The sequence below is a fragment of the Hibiscus syriacus genome, unplaced genomic scaffold (genome assembly GCF_006381635.1).
Source record: "Hibiscus syriacus cultivar Baekdansim isolate YM2019G1 unplaced genomic scaffold, ASM638163v2 tig00110858_pilon, whole genome shotgun sequence".
Lineage (NCBI taxonomy): Eukaryota > Viridiplantae > Streptophyta > Magnoliopsida > Malvales > Malvaceae > Hibiscus > Hibiscus syriacus.
The window spans coordinates 1,056,097-1,077,258 of NW_024062890.1; the positions used below are offsets into that span (position 1 = coordinate 1,056,097).

At 38.4% G+C, this 21,162-nt stretch overlaps 1 pseudogene; it reads left to right on the forward strand.

Moving 5' to 3' along the window:
• Positions 1-26: 26 nt before the first annotated feature.
• LOC120143599 lies at positions 27-21,092 on the forward strand (annotated as a pseudogene).
• The last annotated feature ends 70 nt before the right edge of the window (positions 21,093-21,162 follow it).

Here is a 21,162-nt window from a genome sequence, read left to right on the forward strand (position 1 = left end):
TTTTAACAATGGGCTTAAATTACTCGATGGGCTTAAATCATGTTGTAGAAGATGACAACAATCAGGAGAAATTTGCAGCAAGGATAGCAATTATTTTGAACCCCAAGGGAAATGAAAGGTTCAATGAAGATTTTTGCACCAAGTTCTTGTTAAAATCTAACAGAGATTTGAGAGATCTCATTTTCATAAACCCATTGCACGTGAGAATAAAGTTCAATTCTCATAATCACCCAAAAGCTGAAAACTCAAAAGACATCATCTTAACTGACTCCTCCATTAAAGTTGATGTGTCCTTGAACCGAAGGCATGATGTTGATGCTGCCATATTTTTATAATTCAACCCTGCTGTATTGATTTACCATGAAGGTTTTTTCTTTTTCGTTGATCTTATTCTGGGATTTCCTACTGGAACTTTGTATAGTTAATTTTTTACTACAATTCAGATTTTTAACAATGGGCTTAAATTACTAGATAGGCTTCTTCACTCTATTACTCAATAGCATTTTAGTTAAAGAACCTCCACATTTCTCCCTTGTGAGGGAAACTCAAGGTTTGCCCATTTTGGAACTATCCTCCATTTGCATCAATTTAGCACTTTTCCTGGTGTTTCTTTTCATAATATCAGCAAGGTAAATATCTGCTTGTGCTGGTAGAATTTGTTTCCATAAGGACGATTCTGTTCCAAATTCTAGCCCAATTAGGGGAAGCATTACTGTTTGCGGAGAACGTCAGCAGGTTATAGTACGTGTTGGGTTTAAATTGTCTGTGTTTTGTTGTTTCTATGTGCTCCTCGTGCAAGTTGTGGTGCTAGGATTTGATGGATTCGGTTTGATAAGAAAAGCTGTTGATGGTAAAGTTGTGGATTGGTTTGCACTTGCCTTGCCTGCTGCTCAATGTTTTGCTTGGTTTGTATTAAGTTTCTCAGCTCTCCATTGTAAATTTAAGGTGTATGAGAGATTCCCATTGTTGCTAAGGGTATTTCTTCTTTGATTTTCTTGTGCACCTTGTATGTTGATGGTAAATCGCTCTTAGTAGATGGTTCAAACTACTATTCTTCTCATGTAGTGGCCAATTTTGCCGTAACCCCAGCACTTGCATTTCTTTGTTTTGTTGCAATTAGAGGTGAGACTGGTATAGAAGTTTGTAGAAACTCTGAGCTTCAGGAGCCATTGCTTCTTGAAGAAGAGGCAAGGTGTCTTAAAGTCACTCCTTATAGTGATGCTGGGCTCTTTAGCTTGGTCACACTTTCTTGGCTAAATCCACTTCTTTCACTCGGTGTGAAACGACCACTTGAGCTTAAGGACATTCCTCTTCTTGCACAAAAATATCGAGCCAAGAGTAACTATGAGGTTTTGAATTTTAATTGGGAAAAATTGAAGGCTGAAAACCTGTCGGAGCAACCTTCTTTGGCTTGGGCACTTGGGAAGTCATTCTGGAAGGAAGCAGTCTGTAATGCTGTATTTGCTCTGTTGAACACTCTAGTGTCCTATGTGGGCCCATACATGATTAGCTACTTTGTTGATTACTTGGGAGGACAGGAGACTTTCCTTCATGAAGGTTATGTTCTTGCCGGGATCTTTTTTGTATCGAAGCTCGTGGAGACTTTGACAACCCGGCAGTGGTATCTCGGGGTAGACATTTTGGGTATGCATGTGAGATCAGCTCTAACAGCAATGGTGTATCGCAAAGGGATGAAGCTCTCGAGCTTAGCTAAACAAAGTCATACCAGTGGAGAAATTGTTAATTACATGGCAGTTGATGTTCAAAGAGTGGGAGATTATTCTTGGTATCTCCATGATATTTGGATGCTTACACTGCAAATAATTCTTGCTCTTGTGATCCTATATAATAATGTTGGAATTGCTTCCATTGCCACATTGATTGCAACCATTATATCCATTGTTGCTACTGTTCCTTTAGCAAAGGTCCAAGAAGATTATCAAGACAAGTTAATGGCTGCCAAAGATGAAAGAATGAGAAAGACTTCTGAGTGTCTAAGGAACATGAGGATTTTGAAATTACAAGAACCACTCAGGAATTTTCCTGACCTGGTGTCTATGATGGTGCAGACAAAGATCGAATTTCTGGATTCCTGCAGGAAGATGTCACCATTGTTCTGCCCCGAGGCATGTCAAAGATGGCCATAGAGGTCAAGGATGGTGAGTTTTGTTGGAACCCTTCTTCTTCAAGGCCGACCTTATCTGGAATACAAATGAAAGTAGAAAGTGGGATGCGCGTGGCAGTTTGTGGCACGGTTGGCTCCGGGAAATCAAGCTTTCTGTCTTGCATTCTAGGGGAGATTCCTAAGATCTCTGGGGAAGTACGACTAACTCATAGAACATTTAAACAATTTCTACCCCAAATTTGGTTCTTTGTTAGTTCTATTATCTTTTTCCCATTAATGAAAAAGCTTTTTGAATTGATATTATCATTTTACTTGGATGTTTGAACAGGTTCAAGTGTGTGGTACAGCTGCCTATGCCTCTCAGTTGGCTTGGATACAGTCTGAAAATATTGAAGAGAACGTTCTTTTTGGTAGTCCAATGGATAAAGCAAGATACAAGAGTGTTATCAATGCTTGTTCCTTGAAGAAGGATTTTGAACTCTTTTCAAATGTGTCGTAACCGTCTTTCGGTTGGGGCCCGGAATCAGGTTTCGACTTAGGAAAATGGGTTGGAGTCGCCACCGATCATTTATTTTATGAAAAATGGGTTGATCGGATACCTTATTTCTTACCTGATCTGCGTCGTACCAAAGATGTGTCGGATCCGGGAGTCGGTTACGGTCAAGGAAGGATTAGCACCCTTGAACCACCCTTTCGGTACTATGTAATTTCCAGTTGTCTTTAATTAAGAAAAATATAAGTTTAAATTACAAGGTAAAACTCTGATCCTAATTACTTACCGTAGATTGATTTGAAAGTTGTACCATTTAAAAATGAATGTGTTAGATTGAAGAAAACAAATAACATAAAGAAAATAAAATAAAGGGAAAAAAATAAAACGAGATAAAAAAGCAAAGACAATATACATAAATAAATGAATAAATAAATAAACAAATATGAGTAAATAAATCAAAGATAAAGAAAAAAAAGAAAAATAAATAAATAGATAACTAAATAAATAAGATAAGGAAAAAATAATATGTACATATAGTACAATTTGAAAAGAAAAATATATATATAGTAATAAGAAATATATATATACATCAAAACCAAACAAATAAAACATATATATATATATAATAAATAATAAATATTTAAAAAAATCCTACCCACAATTACTCTACCGAAAGTTGAGGGAAAATTTAATTAAAGACAAAAGCGGCCCCTTCTAGGACATATAGTCCAAATTAGGTATATATAAAATAATATTTAATTAAAATACAATAAAAGTATATATATATATATATATATATATGTACATATACAGGTAATATCATATAGGAAAAAATCAAATAAAAGAAAATAATAACAAATATATATAACAATAATAATAAAATAAAAATATGTGTACAAAACAAATAAAATACGATATATATATACATATATATATATATATATATATATATATATATATATTAGAAAATAACATAGGAATAATTTAAAAAAAATAATATATTTATTAATAATGGGTATATAGGTAAATATATAAAAGATACATATATGTATAACAAATTAACTAATATGAAATAAATAAAAATAATAGTATAAGTATCAAATTGAATTGAAATATATACATATACGATTATAGGATATTATACTAGAAATAAGAAATGATTATAAGCATAATTAGTAATTTATGTATATTAATAATGTTGTACCAATAAAATATAAAAGAATACACGCATATCAGCATAAATAATACAAAATAATATACAATAATAATATAAGGATTTAAACATAATAATTATATATATATATGGTGTCTAAATTGAAAATAGAATGAAATTTAAGGCCAAATTTAATAGGAATTCGAATTACACTTGGAACCTAAGGGGCAAATTAGAACTTTATAAAAACAGAGGCATCAAATGCACAGTTTAACTGTTTTAAAGAACACGCGAGTCATTTTTATGTATGGGTCGGGTCTGAAAGCATCCGCGGGTCTAGTATATATGTTAAAAAAAATTTAAAACAAATGAAAACTTTCATTCTTCTCTTCTCACCAAAACGAGAGCCCTCCCCCTTTTGCCTTTGTTTTCTCTGATTTGTTCATCCAAGATGAACACACCACCGCCTGGTTTCCAGATTCCGGCCGGTGACCACCGCCTCGCCGCCGCTCATCGGCGCTGGTCCACATCGAAACCATTTTATTCTTCTCAAAAACTCAAAAACGTTTCGGTTTTGCCTTGATGATACTCGTGGTTTTGCTCAGAAGCTTCTGCTTTTATTTCCTATCAAAATCCTAATGTGTTACAATAGGTTTGATTTACACATATATATCCTAATATTTGCTAAACATTTGAGTTCTAATCTAACTTGGCTGCTTGGTGTTGATGGCTTCGTGATAACCTTGCACCGAACGGCTCGGAGTGGGCGGCGTGTGGCTGCGAAACTCGAAGAGGAAGTCGTGAGGCGTAGGAATCTCGGCCGAGACTCCATGCGGCGCTGATGATGGTTGCTGAAGCGAGAGTGAGACGAGCTAGGGTTGGGGTGCCTTCACTGGGCCACGTGTTGAATTGATTTGGGCCCTGTAAAAAAATGTAAATAATATATATATGTTATATGGATGAATATATATTATATAAAATTTATAATATAAATATATATTATATAACATAATATTGAGGAACAAAAAATTAGTGTCTTCAGCTGCCCCTCTTTGCTCATTATCGTGTAACGAAAATGGAGCAAAGATTAAGAGACACAAATTTCATCCATATCGAATGACCTATGATGCTGAAACTGGTTTGTTAATCACAAAATGACCCCCTTGTCGTGAGATTGAGTCAAAACTAGGAAATTCTGAGCTTGAATCCTTCATCGTGAAACTGAAATCAAACTCGGAGCACTGGAAGTAACTCTTGGATCGTCTTCTGGCTCAAGATACTTCGTCGTGAGGATGAAACTAGAACTGAGGACTTCGATGTTGTGATGTTACAGATGACTCCTTCTTTGAGTTGGATATCCTTTGTTGTTAAGTCAAAATCCAAGTAAGTGTATTGTTCCGAGTCCAATATCCTCCGCCGTGAAGTTGAAATTGGTTTTGGAACTGGGAAATTATATATTGACAACCAGCGGTCCCTTCGTCGTGAAGTTGAACTTACGTTGTCTGGAGTCCAATATCCTTCGATGTGAAGTTGAAATTGGCTCTGAAACTGGGAAATTGTTGTTGACAACCAGCGGTCCCTTCTTCGTGAAGTTGAACTTGCGTTGTCTGGAGTCCAATATCTTTCACTGTGAAGTTGAAATTGGCTCTGAAATTGGGAAGTTGTTGTTGACAACTAGCGGTCCCTTCGTCGTGAAGTTGAACTTGCGTTGTCTGGAGTCCAATATCCCTCGCTGTGAGATTGGCTCTGAGATTGGGAAGTTGTTGTTGACAACCAGCGGTCCCTTCGTCGTGAAGTTGAACTTGCGTTGTCTAGAGACCAATATACTTCGCTGTGAAGTTGAAATTGGCTCTGAAATTGGGAAATTGTTTATTGACAACCAGCGGTCCCTTCGTCGTGAAGTTGAACTTGCATTGTCTGGAGTCCAATATCCTTCGTTGTGAAGTTGAAATTGGTTCTGAAATTGGGAAGTTGTTGTTGACAACCAGTGGTCCCTTCGTTGTGAAGTTGAACTTGCATTGTCTTGAGTCCAATATCCTTCGCTGTGAAGTTGAAATTGGCTCTGAAATTGGGAAGTTGTTGTTGACAACCAGCGGTCCCTCCGTCGTGAAGTTGAACTTGCGTTGTCTAGAGTCCAATATCCTTCGTTGTGAAGTTGAAATTGGCTCTGGCTAAAACTTGAAAAAGTTATGGGGATCTGGAGAGAAATCTCAATCTTTGATTGCATGTATGGAATTTTGAAGATTTCGACCCCTGGTCTTGAATTCTTCAAATCTTCAAATATGATGTTTGTTTTTTTATCCTTGATCCGAGAACTGCCACTCGACCATCTCAAGTATATGCATGAGCCCTGATCAGCTTCTGAGTACCTGTACTTTTCAATAAATCTTTGTGCAGTAATATATGAATATCTTTTGCGTGAGTGAATAAATCATTAAGTTTAAGCTAAATCCAAGATGCTCAAAAGGAATTGGTGTAGAGAAAAGGAGTGTCTTTTATTCATGAGGGAAAAAGAACAAATAATACATGACAAAAATTTTGGAAGATGAAGACATGATAAGGTATAAATGAATGTCTTAGATTTCAATAACGTGGGCACTTCTGAACTGAAAAGCCGTTAGGTGACCTTGAATACATCCTTTGCCAAAGGATCTTTGAAAAATGCGACAATCTTCAGGAGAGTGCAACCTTTCTCTGACTCGCTGAGTCTGCGGAAATTCAGATACCGGGGAGTTTCAAATGTCTGGGTTTCTTGATTTATCCAAATCTCCCTTTTGGGGTTTTCAACTTGGATCCTTCTTTGGTTGCAAGACGCCATTCACGGGTTTTCACCTTGAACCCACATTTTTGCTTTTTTATATATAGGTTGCCCTTTCGGGTTTTCACCCTAAACATTTTTTTTTCGACTTAGGACACCCTTTCGGGTTTTCTTCCTAAGCATAGTATTTCTTGACTGCATCTGAGTTGATGGGATGTGGCATGTCAGGTCCGTCCATTTCAGCCAGGACAAGGGCCCCTCCGGAAAAGGCCTTCTTCATGACATAGGGTCCTTCCCAATTTGGCGTCCATTTTCCTCGAAAATCTTTTTGAACTGGCAAAATTCTCTTTAGCACCATATCTCCTTCACGGAATATTCTTGGGCGTACCTTCTTGTCATGTGCTCGAATCATTCGTTTTTGATAGATTTGACCATGGTGAATGGCTTTCAGTCTCTTTTCATCTATCAGATTAAGCTGATCGTATCTGGATTGCATCCATTCTGCGTCATCTAGTTTAACTTCTGTCAAGACCCGTAGTGACAAAATTTCTACTTCAATAGGCAGTACTGCTTCCATTCCATAAGCTAGTGAAAATGGAGTTTCCCCAGTCGAGGTTCGTACTGAGGTTCGATAAGCGAACAAAGCGAAAGGCAACTTCTCATGCCAGTCCTTGTAGGTCTCGGTTGTTTTCTCCACTATCTTTTTAATGTTTTTGTTTGCTGCTTCTACTGCACCATTCATCTTTGGTCTGTAGGTAGTAGAATTGTGATGTTTTATGTTGAATTGCTCACAAGCAACTTTCATCATTTTATTGTTCAAGTTTGTAGCATTATCGGTAATGATCCTTTCAGGTAAACCATACCGACATATGATTTCTTTCTTCAAAAACTTACAGATAACAGATTGAGTGACACTGACATAGGAAGCAACCTCTACCCACTTAGTGAAATAATCAATAGCTACAAGGATGAAACGATGACCATTCGAAGCCTTTGGATGGATTTGTCCAATAACATCCATGCCCCACATAGAGAAAGGCCATGGTGACATCATGACATGAAGCAGATGTGGTGGAACATTTATTTTATCTCTGTAAATCTGACATTTATGACACTTTCTAGCATAGTTGATGCAATCATTTTCCAGTGTGGACCAGAAATATCCACATCTCATTATTATCTGTCTCGACATCATATGTCCATTTGCATGTGCTCCACAAACTCCGTTATGTACTTCTTCCACTATCATTTTTGCCTCTTCAGCATCGACGCACCTTAATAGAACTTGATTATGGCTTTTCTTGTACAAGACTTCTCCGTCAAGGATGTATCCAACTGCCATCCTTCTAATGGTTCTTTTATCGGTTTCAGTTGCCTCCTCTGGATAGCTTCGATGTTTGATATATTGCAAAATATCGTCGTACCAAGGCTTTGTGTCTTTTACTTCTTCAATCTGGTAACAATGAGCCGGGTACTCATACGACTGCATGTCAATTGGCATCATCTCAGATTCCTTGCCAACTTTGAATGCGGCTGCTAAGGTAGCCAAAGCATCAGCCATTTGATTCTCTCTTCTCTTGGCACATAGTGGAAAGTGACTTCATCGAAATCTTCGAGCAGATCCAGTATTAGCCTCCGATATTCTATCAGTTTTGTATCTTTCGTTTCCCATTCTCCGAGGAGCTGATAGATTACTAATGCTGAATCTCCGTATATCCGCAAGGTCTTTACGTTTTGCCCCAGGGCAGCTCGAATTCCCAAGACACAGGCTCATACTCTGCCAGGTTATTGGTACAATCGAAGTTCAGTCTGCTGGTAAATGGATAATGAATTTCTTCTGGAGAGATCAGTATTGCCCCAATGCCATGTCCTAATGCATTGGATGCCCCATTGAAGTACATTTTCCAGATACTGTCTGTTGAAGTACCTGTTTCTTCTAAGGATAAAGCCATAAAGTCTTCGTATGGGAAATCATAGTCTAATGGATCATAATTCTCATTGGCTCTGCTTGCTAAGAAATCCGATATGACACTTCCTTTGATTGCTTTTGGCTCACGTATTCAATGTCGAATTCGGACAATAGCATCTGCCATCGGGCTAACCTCCGGTAAGCAGGTACCCCCATCATGTATTTTAAAGGATATAACTTGGAAATCACTCTGCTTGCTAAGAAATCCGATATGACACTTCCTTTGATTGCTTTTTGGCTCACGTATTCAATGTCGAATTCGGACAATAGCATCTGCCATCGGGCTAACCTCCGGATAGAGCAGGTACCCCCATCATGTATTTTAAAGGATATAACTTGGAAATCAACCAAGTGGTGTGATACAACATGTATTGTCTGAGTCTTTTTGTAGCCCAGACTAAAGCACAACAAACTTTCTCGATGGGAGGATATCTGACCTCGCAATCGGTGAACTTCTTACTCAGATAATAGATGGCTCTTTCTTTTCTTCCAGACTCGTCATGTTGACCCAGGACACACCCCATTGAGTTCTCGAATATGGATAGGTGCAAGAACAGAGGTTTGCCTGGGATGGGGGATATCAAGATAGGAGCATGAGACATATACTCTTTCACATTTTCGAATGCAATATGACAGTTTTCATCCTATGCCCCAGGGCTGTTTTTTCGGAGAAGTCGAAAGATTGGATCACACTTATCGGTTAACTGAGATATGAACTTAGCTATGTAATTTAATCTGCCCAGGAAACCTCGGACCTCCTTTTGTGTTCGAGGTGAAGGTAGATTCTGGATGGCCTTAACTTTGTCAGGATCAACCTCAATGCCTTTTCTGCTGACCACGAAGCCTAACAGTTTCCCGGATGTTACTCCAAAAGTACACTTGTTAGGGTTCAGACAAAGCTGGAACTTCCTCAATCTTTGGAAGACCTTTCTCAAATGCTCGACATGCTCATTTTCGGTCCGTGCCTTGATAATCATGTCGTCGACATAAACCTCGATTTCTTTGTACATCATGTTATGGAACAGGGTCACCATATCTCTCTGATATGTTGCCCCAGCATTCTTTAATCCAAAAGGCATCACTTTGTAACAGAAAGTTCCCTACATCATGACAAAAGTGGTCTTCTCCATATCTTCGGGATGCATTTTGATCTGATTGTACCCCAAAAATCCATCCATGAATGAAAAGTAGTTGTTCCCGGCTGTATTGTCCACCAGAGTGTCTATGTGTGGCAGGGGAAAGTTGTCCTTAGGACTTGCCTTGTTAAGGTCCCGGTAATCGACACACATGCGTACTTTCCCGTCTTTTTTCGGCACGGGCACTATGTTGGCCACCCACTCCGGATATTTGGCCACTTGAAGAAAACCAGCATTAAATTGCTTCCTAACTTCTTCCTTGATCTTAAGGAGCATTTCTGGTCGCATCATTCTCAGTTTCTGCTGTATTGGTTTGCATTCTGGCTTAATTGGCAGTTTGTGGACTACCATATCCGTGTCTAATCCAGACATGTCTTGATACGACCAAGCGAACACCTCTCTGTATTCTTGAAGTAAGACTTTTAGGTTGTATCTTGCTTCCGTCGAAAGAGTCGTGCCAATTTTAACCTCCTTTCGATCTTCCTCAGTACCCAGATTCATGATTTCGATTGTCTCTCTATGGGGTAGTATTTGTTTATCTTCTCTTTCTACCATTCTCAACAATTCAGTAGGCAAATTGCATTCCTCTTCAGTGTCGCACTCATCAAATTATCCGAGGCAAATGGCCGATTCAAAATCCAACTCCGGATCAGGATCATTAGTGCCTACATTATTGTTATCTGGGAATCTGAAAGAAGGGAAAATGTGCATGTGTGAGGGGAGAATATCCCACACGAAATAATCAAGAATTAAATTTGAGGGAAAGTGGAAACGAAGTATCGAAATGAAGAAGATAGACAATTAATTCAAAAAGGAACAAAGGAAAATTTGTTTGCCATGAGAAAAGAAAAAATGCATCTTTTATTGAACTCAAACATAATGTTCATTAACCCTTACAAAAGATCACCTATTACCCCGGGTATAGGCGAATAGGGATAGTTCGAATATTACTCTGAAAGATTCTTGTAAACCACAGGTAGTTCTTCGACCGACCAACGGCTATCTAACTGTGTCATCAGCATTCCAGTGGATAAAAACATTGATGCTCAAATCTTCAATCTGCTTTAAGTCTGACAATGTGGTCTCAAACATATAACTTGGCTTGAATGTATGGCAAAGAGGGGGGAATGTCATGGGCTCCATTGAAGTTCACTTCGAGTCAACCTGGCTAGTATTTCTCTTGGTTCTTCTGAACTTCTTTCTCTTCTCATGGTACTGGGCTGAAAACCGAGCCCAACCGGTCTGGCCTTTGATATATGAAGGACTGGATTAATCTTTCCTTGCAGAAACTTTCCAAGCCCTCTTCCAATCTTGGCACCTCATCCTAATGTTTGCATGATTTCCATCCTGGTACACTTGGAAAGCCGGGGTTTGGGAATCATTCTTCCCTCTGCCACAAAGGTGGCATTTACAAATTCTAAGGAGCGAAACGAACACTCCACCGCTTCCTCGTCCACATCGATGTATGGGGCCTTCATGGTCACACTTGCCAAAATATCTTCCTCAGCATCGACGATTACTAAGGCCCCGTCAATAACAAATTTAATCTTCTGGTGCAGTGTGGATGGTACTGCACCAGCTTGATGAATCCATGGCCTTCCCAGAAGACAGTTGTAGGAAGGCATGATATCCATTACCAGAAACTCAACATCATAGGTGACAGGTCCGATAGTCAGTGGCACCTCTATCTTACCAATAACCTCTCTTTTGGTCCCATCAAATACTCGGACCACATTTTGGCAGGCTTTCATATATGAGGTATCTATTGGCATCTTTTTTAATGTTACTAGAGGCATCACGTTTAAGGCTGATCCATTGTCGATCAATACACTTGGCAGAGCATGCCCCTTGCAGTAGGTAGTGATGTGCAATGCCTTCGTTCGGCCTCTTCCTCCGGATGGAATCTCATCATCTGAAATGAGAGATTATCAGCTTGAATTATTTACCAGTCGACTCATCTTGCTGACTGGTATGTCTTGTGGCACGAATGTCTGATTCAGGACCTTCAACAGTGCCTCCCGATGTGTTTCTGAGTTTAATAAGAGTGCCAACATTGAAGAACGCGTTGGCAAGTTGTGGAGCTGTTCTATAATATTGTACTCACTATGCTTCAGAAATTTGAGGAATTCTTTAGCTTCTTCCTCCTTTATAGGCTCATTGATAGCCAATACATCTTCCTTGAAAGGCTCTAGTTGTCTTTGCCCCACATTGTTGTCACGTCCTTTGGAAGTACTCACCTGGCATCTGTACTTCCATAGCACTTGCCGATTGTCTTTATACTGAAAAGGTCAAGGTGCTGTAATCACCACCTTTGCTTGTGGAGTTGTCGTTGTCATTTTTGCCTTAGGGGTAATGATCAACGGACTACCCCTGCCGAATCTCGTCTGATGATCATTCAGTAGCACAAATGTCTGCTTCCGGGGAATCCTGAACTTCCTCGTAAAACTCCACCTCCTGGTCCATCATGAGCTGGACTAATGTCTTGAATTCGGAGCATTCTTGCACTTTATGCCCCTCTTTATTATGGTAACAACAATAATTACCACCTTCATTCTTTAGATACGATTGCGGTGTAAGAAGCATTGCCTTTACCATTTGGCTCCATACCCAAGCCAAAGGAGCTTTGACTTCTGAAATTGGTTTGATTTCTCTGCCATTTTTGGTGATGATTGCATTAATTCCGGGGATGATTAGGCAAGGGATTTTGGGCGATGGTTGTTTCAGAGTTGAAGGTGATCCAATTTTGTTCCGCATTCGTTGTACAAGCCTCTTGAATATGAGACAACCTTCGATCGAATGCCCTTGCACACCACCATGGTATTCACAGTTTGCGTTTCGTCATCTCATATGGGGGCTTCACCGGATCCATTGGGTAAGGTGAAACTGCATGTGTGTCGAGGAGTTGTTGATATAACTCTTTATATGTCATGGGAATGGGATCGAACTGCTCCTTTTCCCTTTCCCTCCTTGGTTCTCTTTGAGTTTGGGTAGAAGTACCAGATGGTACAGTTACAGTGGTTTTCGAGCTTGAGACTGTAACACCCTTTTTGACGTTATAAGTGTTGACATTGTTGATCTCTCGGTCTTTGTTTTCATGGAAGGCTTCTTACTGGAGTCTCCTCCCTCGATTTTCCTTGTTTAATGGCCAACTCAATCATTTCACCGGCCATTACTAAATCTGAGAAACCTCCATATGTAATTGCCACCAGGTGTCCGAAGTAAGGTGTCTTCAGGGTTTGTATAAACAACTTTCTAGTCTCTTTTTCATCCAAGGGGGATGAACTGCACAGACAAATCCCTCCATCGTTGTGCATATTGTCGGAACTCTCGTTGTACTTCTTTTCCAGGCTTGCAGCATAACCCGGCCTGGTCTCATATCATTGATATGTTTATATTGTTCTAGGAAAGACTTGGCTAAATCTTTCCATGTCTTGATGTGAGTTTGGCTGAGATGATTGTACCAACGGATAGATGAACCAGATAGGCTCTCCTGAAAGCAGTGGATCAGGAGTTGATCATTCCCTCCATATCCTGTCATCTTCCGATAGAACATAGTGATATGGGCTGATGGGCAGCTGTTCCCATCGAACTTATCAAACTCAGGAACTTTAAACTTTGGTGGAAACACCAAATCTGGAACCAGGCTCAGCTCCCTTGCGTCCACTCCATAATAATCATGGTCCCATTGGACCATCTTCATTCGATCTTCTATCATCTTGATCTTCTCTTCCAATTTTTTCGCTTTGTCATCTTCATTGACATCCGAGATATTGTAATCACCCGGATGATTATCAGGATTAGTTTTGGAAGTTTGCACCTTTACAGCAGATGATGCTTTTCCTTTGACAGCAGAAGAATTTTCTTGTGGTCTGGGTAAGATCTCGGGTGACACAATCACCTGTGAGGTTGGTGATATGGTTACCCCTTCAGAGAGACTTCCCCCTACTGCACTAGCTTGCTACAAACATGATAACTTGGCCACTATTTGGTCGACCAAGGATTCCTGATTTTTCTTGATGGACTCCAGAGTGCTCTGACTATTTTGTACCATCTTATCTTCCAGTTCTTTTTGTAGTCTGCCATGTTCTCCTCGAGTTTTCCATTCTGGCCTCCATTGTTTTTTCTTTGCTCGGTATTGTGGGTGATGCGTATTTATATTTGCGGTGGTAAGCTTGTGTTTGCTCTTTTCTTTATGAGACATGTTCTGTTAGTTAATATGAATGTAAAAACATGGAAAATATAAAATAAACATGAAATATAAAATGCAAAGTATGCAATGCATAATGTATGCGATTTAGAGGCACTGATCTAGAAAAGTATTAATTATTATAAATAATCTTTATTTAGACAAAAATGTTTTATCTTATAAGAGACATAAAAACAATCAAGGTACATTCGACTAAATCCTCTAAACCCCGAACAGCTCTAGTAGGTTGACAGTCTTCTTCCTTCTTTGTCACTGGTTGTATACCTTGTCGAACCACTCCAGCTTCCCTTGCTAGGCCATGTAGATGGTGAGCTGCCTTTTGTACTTGATCTAGGAAGTCTCGGATAACTGCGTCTCTGGCCTTTACCCTTTGTTGTGCTTGCTCCCAACGGAAACGCCACTGCAAACCTCCGTCGAAGGGTACTATCTGAAGCTTGCTCGCTTGCTTTTTGAACCCATCTACAATAGTTTCTAACTCAGCTATTGTTTTGCCATTTCTCTCATGTTGTTTCTCCAGATCAGCCATCTGGATTTTCAAGCGTTGGTTTTGATGCTGGCTGTCTACTAAGCGTCTCTGGGCAATTTTTATCTGTTCTTTCCAGGTTCTCTCATCAGGCCCCTCAAACTTTCTTTTCAAGCTGTGAGCTTCATCTTTCCAGTACTCATAAGACACTTTCAACTTGGAATTATCCTTGACCGTATCTTGATACCCCTTTCTCAAGTCTTCAAGCTCAAAACGGATTTTTTATGTTCTCTTTCTAGTTTGTATGCTTTATCTTTCTGTGAGTCAGCCTCGAGTTTCCATTGATAACGTTCAATTTCAAGTTCCTTAATCCTCTACTTCAGCTCGTTATTCATAGCTTCGAACTCTGCCTTGGTTATTTCTAGTTCGGAAGGGACAGGCCTGAGATGTTCTTCCATAGTCCGAGTGTCTTCACAGTCTGGCACAGGGATGTTGTCATTTTTCCTTAATCTTCGCCATTCCACATAATCCGGAGTGAGCATGCTTCTGGCAGCTACAATATCCATCCGAAATACTTTCCTCCATTAATCGGATGCTTCTTTGATCATCTTCTTATAGCTGTCACCGTAATACTCAAACTCTGATCTAGCCAGTCCGCATGTTGCTGGGACAAACTGACGTGCCCCATACTGTCTAAGTGTTAACAATGGAGCATACCCGACCGCACCCCAAAGTCCAAGTAAGGTCATAGTGTCAGAGTCCCCACATCGGAAAAGAACGTCACTGAGGAACAACTAGGGGGCTCTCCAGACAATATCCCGATCCTGAAGATGCGTAAAGACCTTCATCCATTTTTCCTTTGAGGCGCCTTCATGCCATTTCATGGTGATGAATTCACCTAGAGGTGAATATGTGGTGCTGAAACAGCGGTAAGCAACCCCGTTGATCTTCCAGAAGTGGCTGTAAATCCAGACTTGAAGAAGTTGAACACACCCAGTGAACCTTCCTCCTCCAGTTCTTCTACAATGGTTGAGAGATCGGAAAGTCTCGGCTAAGATGGTCGGTGCTGGATTGACCCTCCTCGGGAGTTGTTCGATGTATCCCAAGGTCTTTGGGAATATAATTAGACCATACAGACCTAATGCAAACAGGTCTATTGTCTTCCACTCATCGGGATGGTGTTTCATTAGTTGCTTGATATGAAGCCAAGCGATTCCTTCTCCACTACCCTTACATCGAGCCCGGTCAGTTACCCATTTTTCATCAACTCCGGCAACCTTGGCTAGTGCATTTTTGAAAGGTTGGCTTTTAAGGTGCTTAAGGTAGGCTCGCTCCAGTTTGATATTTTCACAATGCAACAGTGTAGTGTACTCTTCAATGGTGGGCACCATGTCCTCCTGATTAAAAGTAAAGCAACTGTATCCCGGGTTCCAGAATTGAACCAAGGCTCTGATTAAAGGCTCATCGATCTTGATATGAAGCAAAAGTGCAATGTCACCGTACCGTTGGTTGAATTTCTGTTTCTGATCATTCTTCCAACTGTCCCAGATGTCTCGAAGCTCTTGCACGTCATTTTGTTTTAGGCTGATAGAGGCATAGCTGACTAGCTCTGACACATAGCTTCCTTGAAGACTGTCTCCCTTTTCCTTCTGAGTCTTCTCGGACCATAGTCGTACCTCGAGGTTTTTAATCTCTTGTATTACAACGCCTTTATCCATTAATTCAGATTATTTTGTGTAACAAACACCTTTTTAGGGATCAATGACCTCTTGTTATGATGAAAATACTTTAAAAACAAACACAAAGGTAAACAGTTAAATAAAAATAAATAAAAATAATAATAATAAAAATAAATGGCAAGAAAAAAAAATAAGAGAAAAAAAACATGGTTAGAAAAGAAATGTCATAGGTTTTGGAATATGGTTTTGGGGTAGGCTCTATTTCTTCAAATTCTCCCAGTTTAGGTTCTAAACGTACTCGAGTTCTCCTTGCTGATGCCCCCTTGGGCTTACCAGACCCTTAGTCCTAAACCCATCACAGGCTTGTGTGGACTAAGTTAAACTCGAGAGGACACATTCCCTTATGTCTATGCGGAGAATAAATTCACACGAAGACATAAGGTATATGAATCCCGAAGGCTACTTGCTAGGCATATGCGGTGAATAAATTCACACGAATGCGTCGCTTTCACCCCCACTTAAAACGGGTTCGGAGCTCGGGTATAGAGCCTTTAGATGAAAAAAGTTCAGGAAGCTGAAATCATTAGAAAACGATTAGTACAACTATTTACTCGAAAATATAATCAAAAGTAATTAAAAAGGATCGAAATATTACCTTAAAATTTAAACTTACCCTTTTCGTTAAAAAGACAACTGAAAATTACCTTAGCCTGACTCACTTGAGAATCCACAGCGGAGTCGCCAAGCTGTCGTAACCGTCTTTCGGTTGGACCCCGGAACCGGGTTTCGACTTAGGAAAATGGGTTGGAGTCACCACCGATCATTTATTTTATGAAAAATGGGTTGATTGGATACCTTATTTCTTACATGATCTGTGTCGTACCAAAGATGTGTCGGATCCGAGAGTTGGTTACGGTCAAGGAAGAATTAGCACCCTTGAACCACCATTTCGGTATTATGTAATTTCCAGTTGTCTTTAATTAAGAAAAATATAAGTTTAAATTACAAGGTAAAACTTTGATCCTAATTACTTACCGTAGATTGATTTGAAAGTTGTACCCTTTAAAAGTGAACGTGTTAGATTAAAGAAAACAAATAACATAAAGAAAATAAAATAAAGGGGAAAAAGAATAAAACGAGATAAAAAAGCAAAGACAATATACATAAATAAATGGATAAATAAATAAACAAATATGAGTAAATAAATCAAAGATAAAGAAAAAAAAAAGAAAAAAAATAAATAGATAACTAAATAAATAAGATAAGGAAAAAAATAATATGTACATATAGTACAATTTGAAAAGAAAAATATATATATAATAATAAGTAATATATATATACATCAAAACCAAACAAATAAAACATATATATATATATAATAAATAATAAATATTTAAAAAAAAAACCTACCCCACAATTACTCTACCGAAAGTTGGGGGAAAATTTGATTAAAGACAAAAGCGGTCCCTTCTAGGACATATAGTCCAAATTAGGTATATATAAAATAATATTTAATTAAAATATAATAAAAGTATATATATATATATGTACATATATAGGTAATATCATATAGGAAAAATAATCAAATAAAAGAAAATAATAACAAATATATATATAACAATAATAATAAAATAAAAATATGTGTACAAAACAAATAAAATACTATATATATATATTAGAAAATAACATAGGAATAATTTAAAAATAATAATATATATTTATTAATAATGGGTATATAGGTAAAATATATAAAAGATACGTATATGTATAACAAATTAAGTAATATGAAATAAATAAAAATAATAGTATAAGTATCAAATTGAATTGAAATATATACATATACGATTATAGGATATTATACTAGAAATAAGAAATGATCATAAGCATAATTAGTAATTATGTATATTAATAATGTTGTACCAATAAAATAAAAGAATACACGCATATCAGCATAAATAATACAAATAATATACAATAATAATATAAGGATTTAAACGTAATAATTATGTATATATATGGTGTCTAAATTGAAAATAGAATGAAATTTAAGGCCAAATTTAATAGGAATTCGAATTACACTTGGAACCTAAGGGGCAAATTAGAACTTTATAAAAATAGAGGCATCAAATGCACAGTTTAACCGTTTTAAAGAACACGCGAGTCATTTTTATGTATGGGTCGGGTCTGAAAGCATCCGCGGGTCTAGTATATATGTTAAAAAAAATGAAAACAAATGAAAACTTTCATTCTTCTCTTCTCACCAAAACGAGAGCCCTCCCCCTTTTGCCTTTGTTTTCTCTGATTTATTCATCCAAGATGAACACACCATTGCCTGGTTTCCAGATTCCGGCCGGTGACCACCGCCTCGCCGCCGCTCATCGGCAGTGATCCACATCTAAACCTTTTGATTCTTCTCAAAAACTCAAAAAATGTTTCGATTTTGCCTTGATGATACTTGTGGTTTTGCTCAAAAGCTTCTGCTTTTATTTCCTATCAAAATCCTAATGTGTTACAATAGGTTTGATTTACACGTATTTATATCCTAATATTTGCTAAACATTTGAGTTCTAATCTAACTTGGCTGCTTGGTGTTGATGGCTTCGTGATAACCTTGCACCGAACGGCTCGGAGAGGGCGGCGTGTGGCTGTGAAACTCGAAGAGGAAGTCGTGAGGCGTAGGACTCTCGGCCGAGACTCCATGCGGCGCTGATGATGGTTGCTGAAGCGAGAGTGAGACGAGCTAGGGTTGGGGTGCCTTCACTGGGCCACGTGTTGAATTGATTTGGGCCCTGTAAAAAAATGTAAATAATATATATATGTTATATGGATGAATATATATTATATAAAATTTATAATATAAATATATATTATATAACATAATATTGAGGAACAAAAAATTAGTGTCTTCAACATGGAGATCAGACCATAATTGGAGAGGGGTATAAATCTGAGACGTGGACAGAAACAACGTGTGCAGCTTGCAGGGCTCTTTATCAAGATGCAGATATTTATTTACTTGATGACCCTTTCATTGCCGTTGATGCAGACACTAGCTCGGAACTGTTCAAGGTTTAACTCGGTCAAATATACTGCAGGTATTGATGTTCATATCAATAGAATTTGGTTGAGCAATTCATTTTTTGAAACTGCAGGAATACATAATGACAGCACTGGCAAGTAAGACTGTTATTTTTGTGACTCATCAAGTTGAATTTCTACCTACTGCAGATTTGATACTGGTATATAAATATACATATATATATTCTGCTAGCAGTACTACATGCAATGATGCATGCTTCAAGTACACTCTTTCTAATGAGGTGGTTGAATCCATGGCTTTGAACCTGCATTGCCTTTTCTTTTATTTCGAGGAAAAAGATATATTATTTTTCCAAACTAATCCTTGTTCAAGGCTATGGTCCCCCTCCATCCCAATGCAATATTCCCTCTCTTTATCCAATATCTTGTCCAGGATTGGTGGTTTTTGAATGTGATCGACTAATCTAAAGTAGGTGGGATGGATTAAAATGATCTAATTAGTGAATTACAGACTGACATGCAACAAGAAACACCATAGGAGATAACAATACACTGCCCTCAATACTATAACAAATTCAATACTGACATGGAATATTAGTCAAGGTGCCTCTTACTGCATGACTATGGACCAGATAAATAGTGACTTATCCGTTTTACTTTTGGCATCTGAACGTGAAAGATGGTAGCAGGGTCTAAAAATGAATTTTCTTGGATTAATTGTGCAGTACAAGTGCTCAGTGTCATATTTTCCGGGTTCCAGTTTAAGAGTTGTAATATATATAATATACATATTTTTGGTATAGGTGGGTGATATGATGAGATTGGTTTTTCATACATTTTGTTGAATATCTATTCTCCAATAGCATCAATCATATGTGCAGGTTCTTAAGGAAGGTCGAATCATACAGGCAGGAAAATATGATGAACTTCTACAAGCAGGCACTGATTTCGAAACTCTGGTCTCAGCTCACCATGAAGAAATTGAAGCCATATTCCAACTCACTCATCAGAAGACTCGGATGAAAATTTACAGCTTGATGGGAAAATTATATCAACTAAAAAATGTGATTTAGCTGGAAATAATATTGACAATTTGGCAAAGGAAGTGCAAGATGGTGCCTCAGCTTCAGACACAAAAGCAATTAAAGAGAAAAGGAAAGCAAAGAGGAGGAAAAATCAGCTTGTTCAAGAAGAGGACAGGGTAAAAGGAAGAGTCAGCATGAAGGTGTACTTGTCATATATGACTGCTGCATATAAAGGCCTTTTGTTACCACTTATTGTTCTTGCACAAACATTATTCCAGTTCCTTCAATATGCTGCTGCGCAAAAATTGTTTATCAATATGCTTAGAAGCGTGTTTCGAGCCCCGATGTCTTTTTTCGATTCAACTCCAGCTGGGCGAATCCTGAATCGTGTAAGTACCTTTTTTATATATATTTCCACCTGACTATATATCTTAAAGTTGTTTTCCTTTGGCTCTGTGAAATCCACTTCCTTTTATTCAGATTATACTATGACCATGATTTGTAAACTCGCAGGTGTCTGTATTTAAGCCTTTACTTTTAGATTCCTGCATTTGGACGGAAACTTGTTTCCCTTGGCAGGGTTTTGCAAAAACAGGCAAGAATACTCATGCTCGATGAAGCAACAGCATCAGTTGATACTGCCACCAACAACCTCATACAGAAGATCATCAGAACAGAGTTCATGAACTGCACCGTTTGCACTATTGCACATCGTATTCCGACTGTAACCGACAGTGATCTTGTTTTGATGTTTAGTGATGGCATGTACAGCTATGTCTTTAAATTTTCATTTTTAAGTTCATGATGCTTCAGTATTATTTTCACTGAAAGTCTCGACGTTTTCCGAATAAATCGGGAACTTATTTGCAGTTCGAGTTGCAGAGTTTGATACTCCGGCACGTCTCTTGGAAGATACATCATCAATGTTTCTGAAGTTTGTAACCGAGTATTCCTCTAGATCAAGTGGCATACCGGATTTTTGAAACAGATTGCAAGCCCAAAATTCTTCTTCCAGTCGGGCATCGGACCGTCCAAGAGTGAACCCGTGCCACTGCTTCTTTATTGCAGCACTCGGCTAACACAACAACAAATGGCAAGGGAAAATGTGCAGACCA